The following is a 10,406-nucleotide window of genomic DNA, read 5'->3' as shown; positions in this document are numbered from 1 at the left end:
TGAGGCTGCTTCTTACGTGAATATCACTTCTAAACATGTCGCAAAGTTTCTCGAACGAAACATATTTTGTAGATATGGAGTTCCACATGAACTAATTAGTGATCAGGGATCTCAATTCAAAGCTGAAGTCGAGACCCTCTTAACTCTTTATAAAGTAAAACATCATCACTCATCACCATACAGACCTCAAATGAATGGAGCTGTAGAGTCGACAAATAAAAATATAACATTCATCATTAAGAAAATGACAGAAAATTATAAAGACTGACCGAACAAACTACACTTCGCATTATGGGGTTATAGAATGTCTATACAAACATCAATAGTAGTATCTCCATACTCCTTAGTTTTCGGAATGGATGCAGTTCAACCATTAGAACTGGAAATACCATCCCTACGCATCATACTTGAAAGTAAGCTACTGGAAGCTGAATAGGTAAGAGCGAGGTATGAAGAGCTTTTATTCCTCGATGAACGACGATTAAGAGCTTTGCATCATGTACAAGTCTACCAAAGGCGCATTGCGCGTCATTTTAATAAAAGAGTCAAACCTAGAAATATAAAAGAAGGTGACTTTGTACTAAAGGAGGTTAGGGGTCCACCAATCGATCCAAGAGGGAAATTCAAACCTAATTGGATAGGTCCCTACCGCGTAATTGAAATCTTATCAGGAGCAGCCGTCAGATTAATGGATATTGGAGGAGATGAAATTCGCCAATTAATAAACATTAATCGCCTTAAGAAATATTACATATGAAATCCGGATAAAACTCGTTCACTCATACAACCAATTTTAATTAAAATTCAATTAAAAGATTCTAAGTGTTATGCATTTTACCGAATAACACGGTAAAATACATAACACATGGGAGGGTAATTTAGAAATATTAAGCCGTTCTAAGTGTTCAAATTTTTTCGAACATCACGAAAAAATCTTCACACTTGGGGGAGTAATAATACAGAATTTAAAAAAAAATCGAGACATTCGTAGCACAGGTGTCGCCCGCAACTGGAAGAGTTGCACGCGGATGTCACACGCAACTGATTTCGTTGCGCGCGACAGGCTCGCGCAACTGCAGACGTTGCGCGCACCACCTGATGACGAACTGCGAACCCGAATTTTTGCGTTTGAACGAAGTTGCGATTTCTACTTACGGAAAAAAGAGGGTGTTTCTTTAAAATAACATATACTCGGAAAATAAAATTATACTTTGATTTAATTCTTTAAAACAAGGTTTGATTAATTTTTTCATTTAATTTTTATCTAAGAGATTAAAGAAAATTAAAAAAAATACATAAAAAAAAAAACATTAGAACTACACAAAGACCTGATTTTGTAATGCGAATACGTAGGTAATCTTTATGATTCGGTCATATCAAAATATAAAAATATAAAGCTCATTTTATTTCATTCAAAATTCAAAAGAGAGACATATTTGAACTAGATTGTAAACGAAAAAAAACATAGTAGTGATTACCTTTATTCGAAAAAATAAACTAATGATAAAAATGTGTAACACTCTAAGGTTTTACTATGTCCTTGATTGTCACAGATGATGGAGGAGTAGTTTCCATCGCAGCATTTTTAGAAACCTTGGAGCTTTCCCCTACACTCATCTTCTTCACCCAAACATTGTTTTTCAATTTAGGGATTGGGGCCTTTGCAACCTGTTTTCCTTTCCCTTTGACTATTGGAGCTTTCTTGCGAGTATTTGGTGAAGGTTCTTTGATTTTCACACCTTGTTGCCCGGGTTTGGAGGGAGCTTTCCTTTTCGTTTCCTTCGAACGAGCCTTAGGGGATGAGAAGTCTAATTTTCTTCTCACTCCTTTGTTTTGACCACTAGGAAGAGAAGTAGTGGTTGAATGCATCAAAGGCTAAGGTGGATTGCGAGCGGTGGCGGCTTGAAGTTGAGATCGATCCTTGTTTGATTCACCCTTATCCGCCGCATTCATCCAAGCCTTGTAAAAGGAAGATAATGTAGTACTCGCGGTAGGATTTTGTATCACCCACCTAGGAAGACTTGACCAATATTCCATCCAACGAGCAATTCTTTCGGGTTTAAAAGTCACGTCCTTAGGGCCATCACAATCTTGCGGGGGAATAAATTGTCTCATCCCGTATTGTCTCATTACCCTACAAGGAAAAATATAAGTAGTACTAGATAGGCCTAAAAGCCTTATGTAAGGGAAATTGAGACTATTCCCAATCATACTATTTATGTTCCACCAAGGAATCACAAAACGTATGTTAGGAACCCCATGACAGAAAAACAACGTCTATTCCTCTTCGTTCTTATTCTTATAAAGGATTTGACGTCCAGGGAATGTCTGTACTCCATTAGCCTCAAGATTTTATGGCTGATAAACAATTCGCAAACGCTCCATGAGCCAAATCTGAAAAAAAAAAAAAGAGAAAAAAAAATTTAGTTTGCGATTTGTTACACAAGCAGGTGGCGCACGCAACTAAACCAGTTGCGCGCATCCTCCGTGCGCAGCGAAGAAGATTGCGCTGGTCATGCCAGCCAAACTTCTTGACTTGCGCTGATAAACGCTGAAAAAAAAATGTACGTGTAATAGGAGTGGACTTCCCGTGAAACCGTTTTCGTTAGAATCTCCTCTAAGGCGATTCAAGCACGGAACGGTTTCCGCCAAAACCAAAGGAGCGGGTGAATGACATTCCTCTATTTGCTCTACTATGGACACCATGGAATAATCTCAATATTCTTTGCCTGTCCTAAGTAAACAATTAACAACAAGACAATAACATAAAGCACGAATTTTAAAGCGTTGTTTAGTCATGTTGTCACGAGAGGCGACAAAATGTTCAATAAATTGAATCAAGTTCACGCCTTCTTCAGTTCCTATGTTGGTCATATCATTGTCAGACAAGCCAAAAAATCTTTGGAATATAGGTTAGGGATCCGACAAGGTAGGCGAATAAGTCACAGGGAGAGTGTTTATTTGTAGGGAAACCTAGCAAGGCCTCGAACTCACCAGGAAGGGGAACAATTCTGTCCCCTCTGAACAAGAAAAGATGGTGGTTAGAGTCCCAATGGTTGACTGCGGCATGAAGAAAATCAAAGTTAACCACTAGTTGCATATAATTCAATAGAGGGTCTAAGTGGTAAATTTTGAAAGCTAGTTTGTCCTCGGTTGAAAGGGAAGTGACACATTGCTTCAAACGTTGTTCAAAGGTTTTCACCATTGTTAAAAAAAAGAGAGAATAAGAATTTGGAGGGATTAATTCTTTTTAGTTTCTTATATATTACTAAACGAATGAATGTGAGATGATCAAAAGCCTACACGAAACCACGTTTAAATAGACCCAATAGGGGCAAATTTTCGGCAAATTCAACTTAAAGGAAAGTTCACTAACAGGTGGCGCGCGCAACTCATGAGTTGCGCGCGACATCCATGCGCAACTGATTAACATGCGCGCGGCAGACACAGTTGCGCGCGTCTCCCCTAACGCGACATGTAAATTGGGTTTATTTCCGTATTTTGGCTCATATAATGACGAAATCTTCACGAAATCTTAAGATGAATCATACGCTTGCCTTCTAACACCTTGTGTCTGTTTTCTTGCCTACATTATTATTTTTTTTCTATTTTCTTTTTATTTTATTATTTTCTTTTTTTCTTTTTTTTTCTCTTTTTTCTCTTATTATCTTCCTACTTTCTTTTTCTATTTATTTTCTTTATTATTATTTTCCTACTTCCTTATTTTCTTTTTTTATTTTATTTTATTTTCTTTTTTCTTTTTTTTCCTTCTTTTCGCCTTCTTTTTCGAGTTTGTTTATTTTTTTCGAGGGGGGTAAGTCGGGAACCCTTTCCCTCCCTCGAAATTTTTTCGCATTAATAATAATGTACACATGGAAACAAAAAATAATAATGACATATATATAAATATGTAATATGTACAAAAAATATATATACATCGGTTTCCTAAAAAATAACCAAATGTGTACAAAAGGAATCAGGGTGCTCGGCGACTACTAGACGGTTGCTGCACATCCTGCAAAATCCAAAACGACGATTAATACATGAAATGTAATAACTTCGTTGCAAAGAAAAAAGAAATAAAACTTACCGCGATCATCCGATGATCACGGCATGATAAAGTCACGAGGGCTCTCCGAAAAGCAGCTCAGAAAGCACGTAAAGTCCTCACCATGCCGTTCACGGTTTCTCGCGGAACCTGTTCCAAGAATACAAGGACAGTTAGTAAACAAATGTATAGAAATATTTAAGTACATATACATAAAAGACATATCGACTCAACCGTCTCAGGTACAAACGGTATCCCCTCGTCATCCTAGGCTGCTAGAAGGGTCTCACAAATTACCGATCCGACATCAACGGTATACGACTATACGTGATCTCCACTGTAGGAGGCGCCCAACCACCTAGCTCGACCCGCTAAAATACATGTGACAAAAAACGATAAATGTCTCAAAGTTCCGAAAAATAAATAGAAACACGGAAAAAAGAGAGTTAGAGTACTAACCAGAATAAAAGCCGGAAAAGGAGTAAGCCTGGATGCTATAAAAGCCGGATAAGAAGCCTCTGACAGCACCAGCTACTCCGCTGGATAACCAAGGATCGCATGAGCTCGATCCTCGGTAGACAGCAAGTCCGGACGCAGCATCCAGATCGAGGGATCCGCAGGAACCAAAGGCTCCTCGGATGAAAGCTGCTAGAGAACACACTCGCCTAAAAACCAAGCGTCTGTCCTCTGGAACACCGAGAGTCCCGTATAGAGGGCCCGGAAACGGCAACGAACCATGCCAGACCAAATAGCCTCAAGGACTCAGACGATCAAACTCCAAGGACGGAGATCGATCTATAAAACACAACCACATGAGAAATCGTCAGAAAATGAATAAAAGCAAAAAAGAGCACATACTCATTGACGCACGATTCACCGAAAGGATCCTCTGGCGAAAGTCGCCGGAAGAAGTGGTTCATCTCCTCTTAATCGCGACCTATCGATGGCCGATAGGAAAACGAGCAGCCCTAAGCACCCTGGGGCTAAGAAAGGCAGGTACGAGTATCCCCAAGCCTGAAATTGAGAAAAGATAAGCCTAAAGGAAAAAAGCGAAAGTAATAACCAAAAAAAGCTTAAAACACGTACCTCAAGGATACGAGCATTCCAAGTAAGCGATATTCGAGGCACCTCAGTAGCTGCAGCGGAATCCATGACCCGGGTCGCCTTGCCCATAGCTGTAAGCATACGGGCATACGACACCTCCGCCCAACTCAAGTCATCGACTTGCCCCAAATCACCGAGGCAAATAAGTAACCCAATGGCGAAACGCTCTCCTTGATCACTCAAAATGGTGACGGAAAGAACGTGAGCAATGTATATCCGAGCCAGCTGCTCAAGTGTACACTGCCGGTCAAGCTCGTCAGCCGACAACTAGTCGGAAAGAACCGAGTACGGACAATATTGCGTGTACACGTGAAGGGCCGACGCAAGACGGTCCCCACAAGGTTGCGCAATCTCTCGTCTGACCCCTTAACAAACTCTATGACTACAGGCTCGCCTCTGAAAGGAAAACCTGTAATCATAGAGAAGTCAAAGGGGTAACCGTCATCTCTCCCCATGGAAAGTGGAAAGTGTTGGTGGAATCCCACCAAAACTCCAGCAATCCACGGAGGAAAGCTGACGATGCAGGCTGACTCGATAAATCCCGAAGAGCCGCCAGCTGGGAGTCAATCCTAGAAAGTGCTACAATCTCCTTTACCACCTCAAGCAAACTCTCAAAACGGGCTCACAGGTCACCAGAGCCGTACAAACGCATGCTAGGCTCACTCTAAGGAAAATAAAATAATAGAAATAAAAAAAAACGGTTATGGTTTAAAAAAAGAAACAAAAGAAAAGAGAAAGAAACGAAAGCGCGGAAAACTCACGATGCCGCGCCACCCTCTGATCGAAACGTGGTGGTCTGGGTCCCACTTAAGGACCCTAGGGTCCTAGTGAGGAGGAGCCTCCCAAACCACCTCCTCCTGGCGACGTCGATCGGCCGCGACGCGTCGCTCTCGAACCTCCTCTCGAGGATGGGTCACCCTCTTCTGAGGGCGAACCGCCTCGTCCGGACCACCGAGAACCTCCTCGGCATCGACAAATGGAGGCGAGTCCATGCTATGACGGATAAAGTCTCTTTAATTAGTTTACTTTATTTCCTAAACTAAACTAATATACGTATTCTATACCCATTTCGGCAGCATAACGGCTGCCGATAGGGAAAAACACAAAAATCGAATGCCACCCATACTTGGGGGCTACGATACCTGCAGTTAAACTTAGTAAATGGGGGCTTCTAACACCCACAAAAGCCATCATATACAAGTTTCAACTAAGTACTCAAGGGATTGTATTCTAAAATCTCAAAGAATCAACTAATTCTAGACGAATAACAGTAATATAAACATAATTATCGTCTACCAAACAATTTTAAAGTTCGAATATGACAAAAATAAGCTAAGAGTATGTTTCGCGCCATTTTTCAACAATTCAAAATTCACAAAAATGAATTAAGAAAGTTATATTAATTCCATCACTATAATATACTTCATAATCAGCAATTACAACCAAAATGAGCAAGAACAAGCAATAAAATCAAGCAAAAAATCGAAAAAAAAAAAAGCAAGAACGAACTTGAACAAAGAAATGCTCATACAAGGTTCAATAACTAACCATTTTTCATGAAATTTGTTGCAAAACACTCTTTAAACATAGCATAACAACATAGAGCAAACAATTTCAAGAAAAATAAGCGGAATCGAAAACCCCCAAATTCGAAATTTGGGGTTCAACGATTCGAAAATCGTTCGAATTCAGCCGAAAAAGAACAAATTTTAGCAAAAAACTTACATTGGATTACGAAAAATATGAATTGAGGACGAAATTTGCTTCCTTTAGCTTCGAAAATCGCAAAAAACTGAGCTTCCTAGAGAGAGAAAGAGTCGAAAATGGTGAAGGAAGGAGAAAGGGTGAAGTGAAAAATCGCGTCTGCGATTTTCACTTTATTGACATAAATGTCGCGCGCAACTGAATATGTTGCGCGTGACATACCAGCGCAACTCGAAAATATGCGCGCGCCTGGCCAACGCGACCTTCTGAGTTGCGCGCGGATACTGGTCACTAAAAGACCAGGATTTTGATTTTGACCCGTTTGATCATTTTTGAACGGTTTTTGCTCGTTATTAGACATAATGGCGCGCAATTATCAAAATCTTTTTAAATTGATTTGCATATTGTAGTTTGTTTTCTTTTTTTTTTAGTTTTTTTGCATCATATTGCATGCACACCGTGCTTTGTGCCTTCCCCAAGCATATGTTTTGAACATTTTTCGTAAGAGTGCCTTAAGACGTTCCGTGGTGGTGCTTTACGTAAAAGCACCCATAGACAGGTTTGTCATTTTACTGTACCGACGTAACAAATGTCCGGGTTTTCTTCTTTTTTCACGTTCGAAGCAAAAAGGAAGGCGTTTTCATGCAGCGTAAAAATGCAAATGGCGTATCGTACGACGCAAAATTGTACGGCGTAGGTGTTGCGTAAAATTTCACTCAGCCCAAGCTTTGTGAGATCTACCTCTCGGGACTAAAAGGTAGAGAATTACTGTAGGCGTTAGCTCAACGAGTCGACAGGCACGTCGAACCTTCAGGAACGTCGAACCTTCAGGAACAGGCACTTCTTGAATGGATACGGTAGTTAGTGCGCTTACTAACTTACCGGACAGTTAGGGTGTCGAATTCATCCCCTGTATAAAGAAGCAACGAGACGATGTCGCGCCTATGTAGTCACGTGCCCCCAGTCCTGAGACACGTGTACTCATCTTGTGGACAAAACTGATGAGAGAGTTGCTGAATTTCCTCCCTCTCACTGAATTTGGATATATGCCTCCAGTCCTGAGACATGTATTTCTATCTTGTGGACTTCCGGCTCGAATACCGGACTCGGCTCGAATACCAGACCATTTCGGCTCTAATACCGAAAACCTTTTTTCATCTTTTACTTTGTGAAAGTCAGGCTAAAGTTTCAATGGCATATCGAGGGACTTTAGACCAACGATGACACGATTGAGAGGAAATCTTCCCCTTTTATCCTTTTAAAACCGATCTCTTCTCATGACTTGACATCACCCAGAACACCTTTACTTGTAAAAGCGTTCTACAATTACAAAGGATCAATCTAAATTCTTTAGCGCGTTAAGACTAGGAAGAACGTTTTCTAGTCTTAATAGCTACTTGTTTCAAACACTTAGCGAACTAAGGATTGTTTCGACATCCTTAAACATTACTGAAAGATTCTCTATCCTTAGAGAACTTCGCAAAATAAGTCTCGGATTTATTTCCTTGACTACTTTGATCATCGTCTATTCTAGACTCGATCAAAGTGGGGGCTAACTGTAGACATCTGTTTTTGGCCTCCTGTCCCGACAGGAAGTGCAGTGACAATAAATAAAACCATCTTTGTGTTGGATCAAAGTGAAGAATACTTATGGATAACTGGTTAAGCCACAAAACACAAAAGACTAGCCCAAATTAAAGAAAAAGCCAACACAAAGGTCCAAATAACTAAACCCGATCATAATTAGGCTTAAGCCCGTGCTTAAACCCTAATAATGACGGATTTAGGAGCGCCTAGGTTAAATCTTAGTGCTGTCGCTCGAAAAGCCACACGCATCTCAAAGAGTCGTGCTGGGCTGCCGCGCGCAACTAATTCAGTTGCGCGTGACACCCAGCGCAACCTCCAGAGTTGCGGTGCGGAAGATTCAAAATTATTCAGAATTATACGAAAAGTATAAAATCATCGAATCTTACCATAAAGTCGCGCGCAAGACAATTAATTGCGCTGCACATAGCAGCGCAACTCAATCACTTGTGTTGGGGTGCCGCGCGCAACTCATTCTATTGTGCACGACACCTGCTGCGGCAGAATGTGCGGTACCTAATTCTATTAGTTTAAAAGTAAAAAATGTGTAAAAAGATAAAACTGAGTTAAATGATCTGTTGTGGCACGACATTATGTACCGTGGCATGACAGATGGCCTTACTGAAAACTACTTAATTTTTTTTATCCTATTATAAAATAATGCACATGATAATTAGTTCCCATTTCAGCTATTCCGAATTCATTTAAGGTTTAAGGTTTTATAATGTTTATTAATAGGGCTCAATTAACAAATAAATGAAATGGATTAAAGATGGTTAGGCTGAAATGAGGATTAGACGGAGTTTTACATGGACTGAAAATGTGGATTGATTTGTAAATTGTTTAATTGAAAAATGATTATAAGCACTCCCGAGATTAAATACTTTATCCAACCAATAATGTCGGTAAAAACTTGTTCATCATCGAGTTTGATTTTGGGGAGATATTTTTAGATTCTACAGGTTTAATATGCAACTCGACCAATAACAACGATGAAAGGTTGCTTATCATCGAGTTTGGATTTGGCGAAACATTTTCAGGTTTCTACAAGTATCTGATAGTACCATTAAAACTCCGATGATACTATTTAATTTGTTTTAAATTACACACAAAATATATCATTGAAATTTAAATTTTTTAGAATAAGACCAAAATACCCCATATTGTATGAGCATCATATAGCACGTGTAGGTACCCAAAATCCCTTCTATAAAAAAGTATTGACACAACAATTGAATACTAGACCTGACAATCCCGACCCAAACCCGATGACCCGACCCATGACAAGTTAGTGACCCGAAAACGTTGACCTGAAATTGATCCGTAACCCGAAATCAACCCGACCCGTTCCGAAGTGGAATTGACCCGACTTTGATCCAAAACCCAAAGTTGACCGACCTGACCCGAAGTAACCTGATCCAAATTGAGCTGACCCAAAATTGACTCAATACCTAAAGTAACTTGACTTGAATTTAACTTGAATTATTCAACCAAAATAGACTTGAAACCCAAAGTGACCCTAACTAAAATGATTTTATACTTGAAATGACCCGAGCTATTTCAAGCCAAATACTTGACCCGAGCATACCCAAATTGAAAATAACCGCAAATTGGCATAACAACGTATCAGATATGGCTAGCTATATCCGAATCTAATTTGTTTAACATTCAAATCGTGGCTTCGGGTCGGAATTCGAACCCGAATCCGAATCCAATTGACCCAATTATTAATTTGTAGTAAGAAATAAATCTACTAATAAAGCTTGATCTAAAGTATCGACCCGTAATGACCTAATCTGATCTTGGCCCGACCCTAATTGTCCCACCCGAAAATTGACCCAACACGAATTGTACCAAACCAGACTGATTTGTCTCGAACGTGACCCGACCCGACTCGAAATGTTCACCCCAACTTGACTCGAAACCCAAATGATCCAAGCTGACCAAAACCCAACCCAAACAACCT

Source organism: Chenopodium album, chromosome 2 (genome assembly GCF_948465745.1).
Source record: "Chenopodium album chromosome 2, dcCheAlbu1.1, whole genome shotgun sequence".
Taxonomy (NCBI): Eukaryota; Viridiplantae; Streptophyta; class Magnoliopsida; order Caryophyllales; family Amaranthaceae; genus Chenopodium; species Chenopodium album.
Note: the sequence above shows the minus strand (reverse complement) of the source record.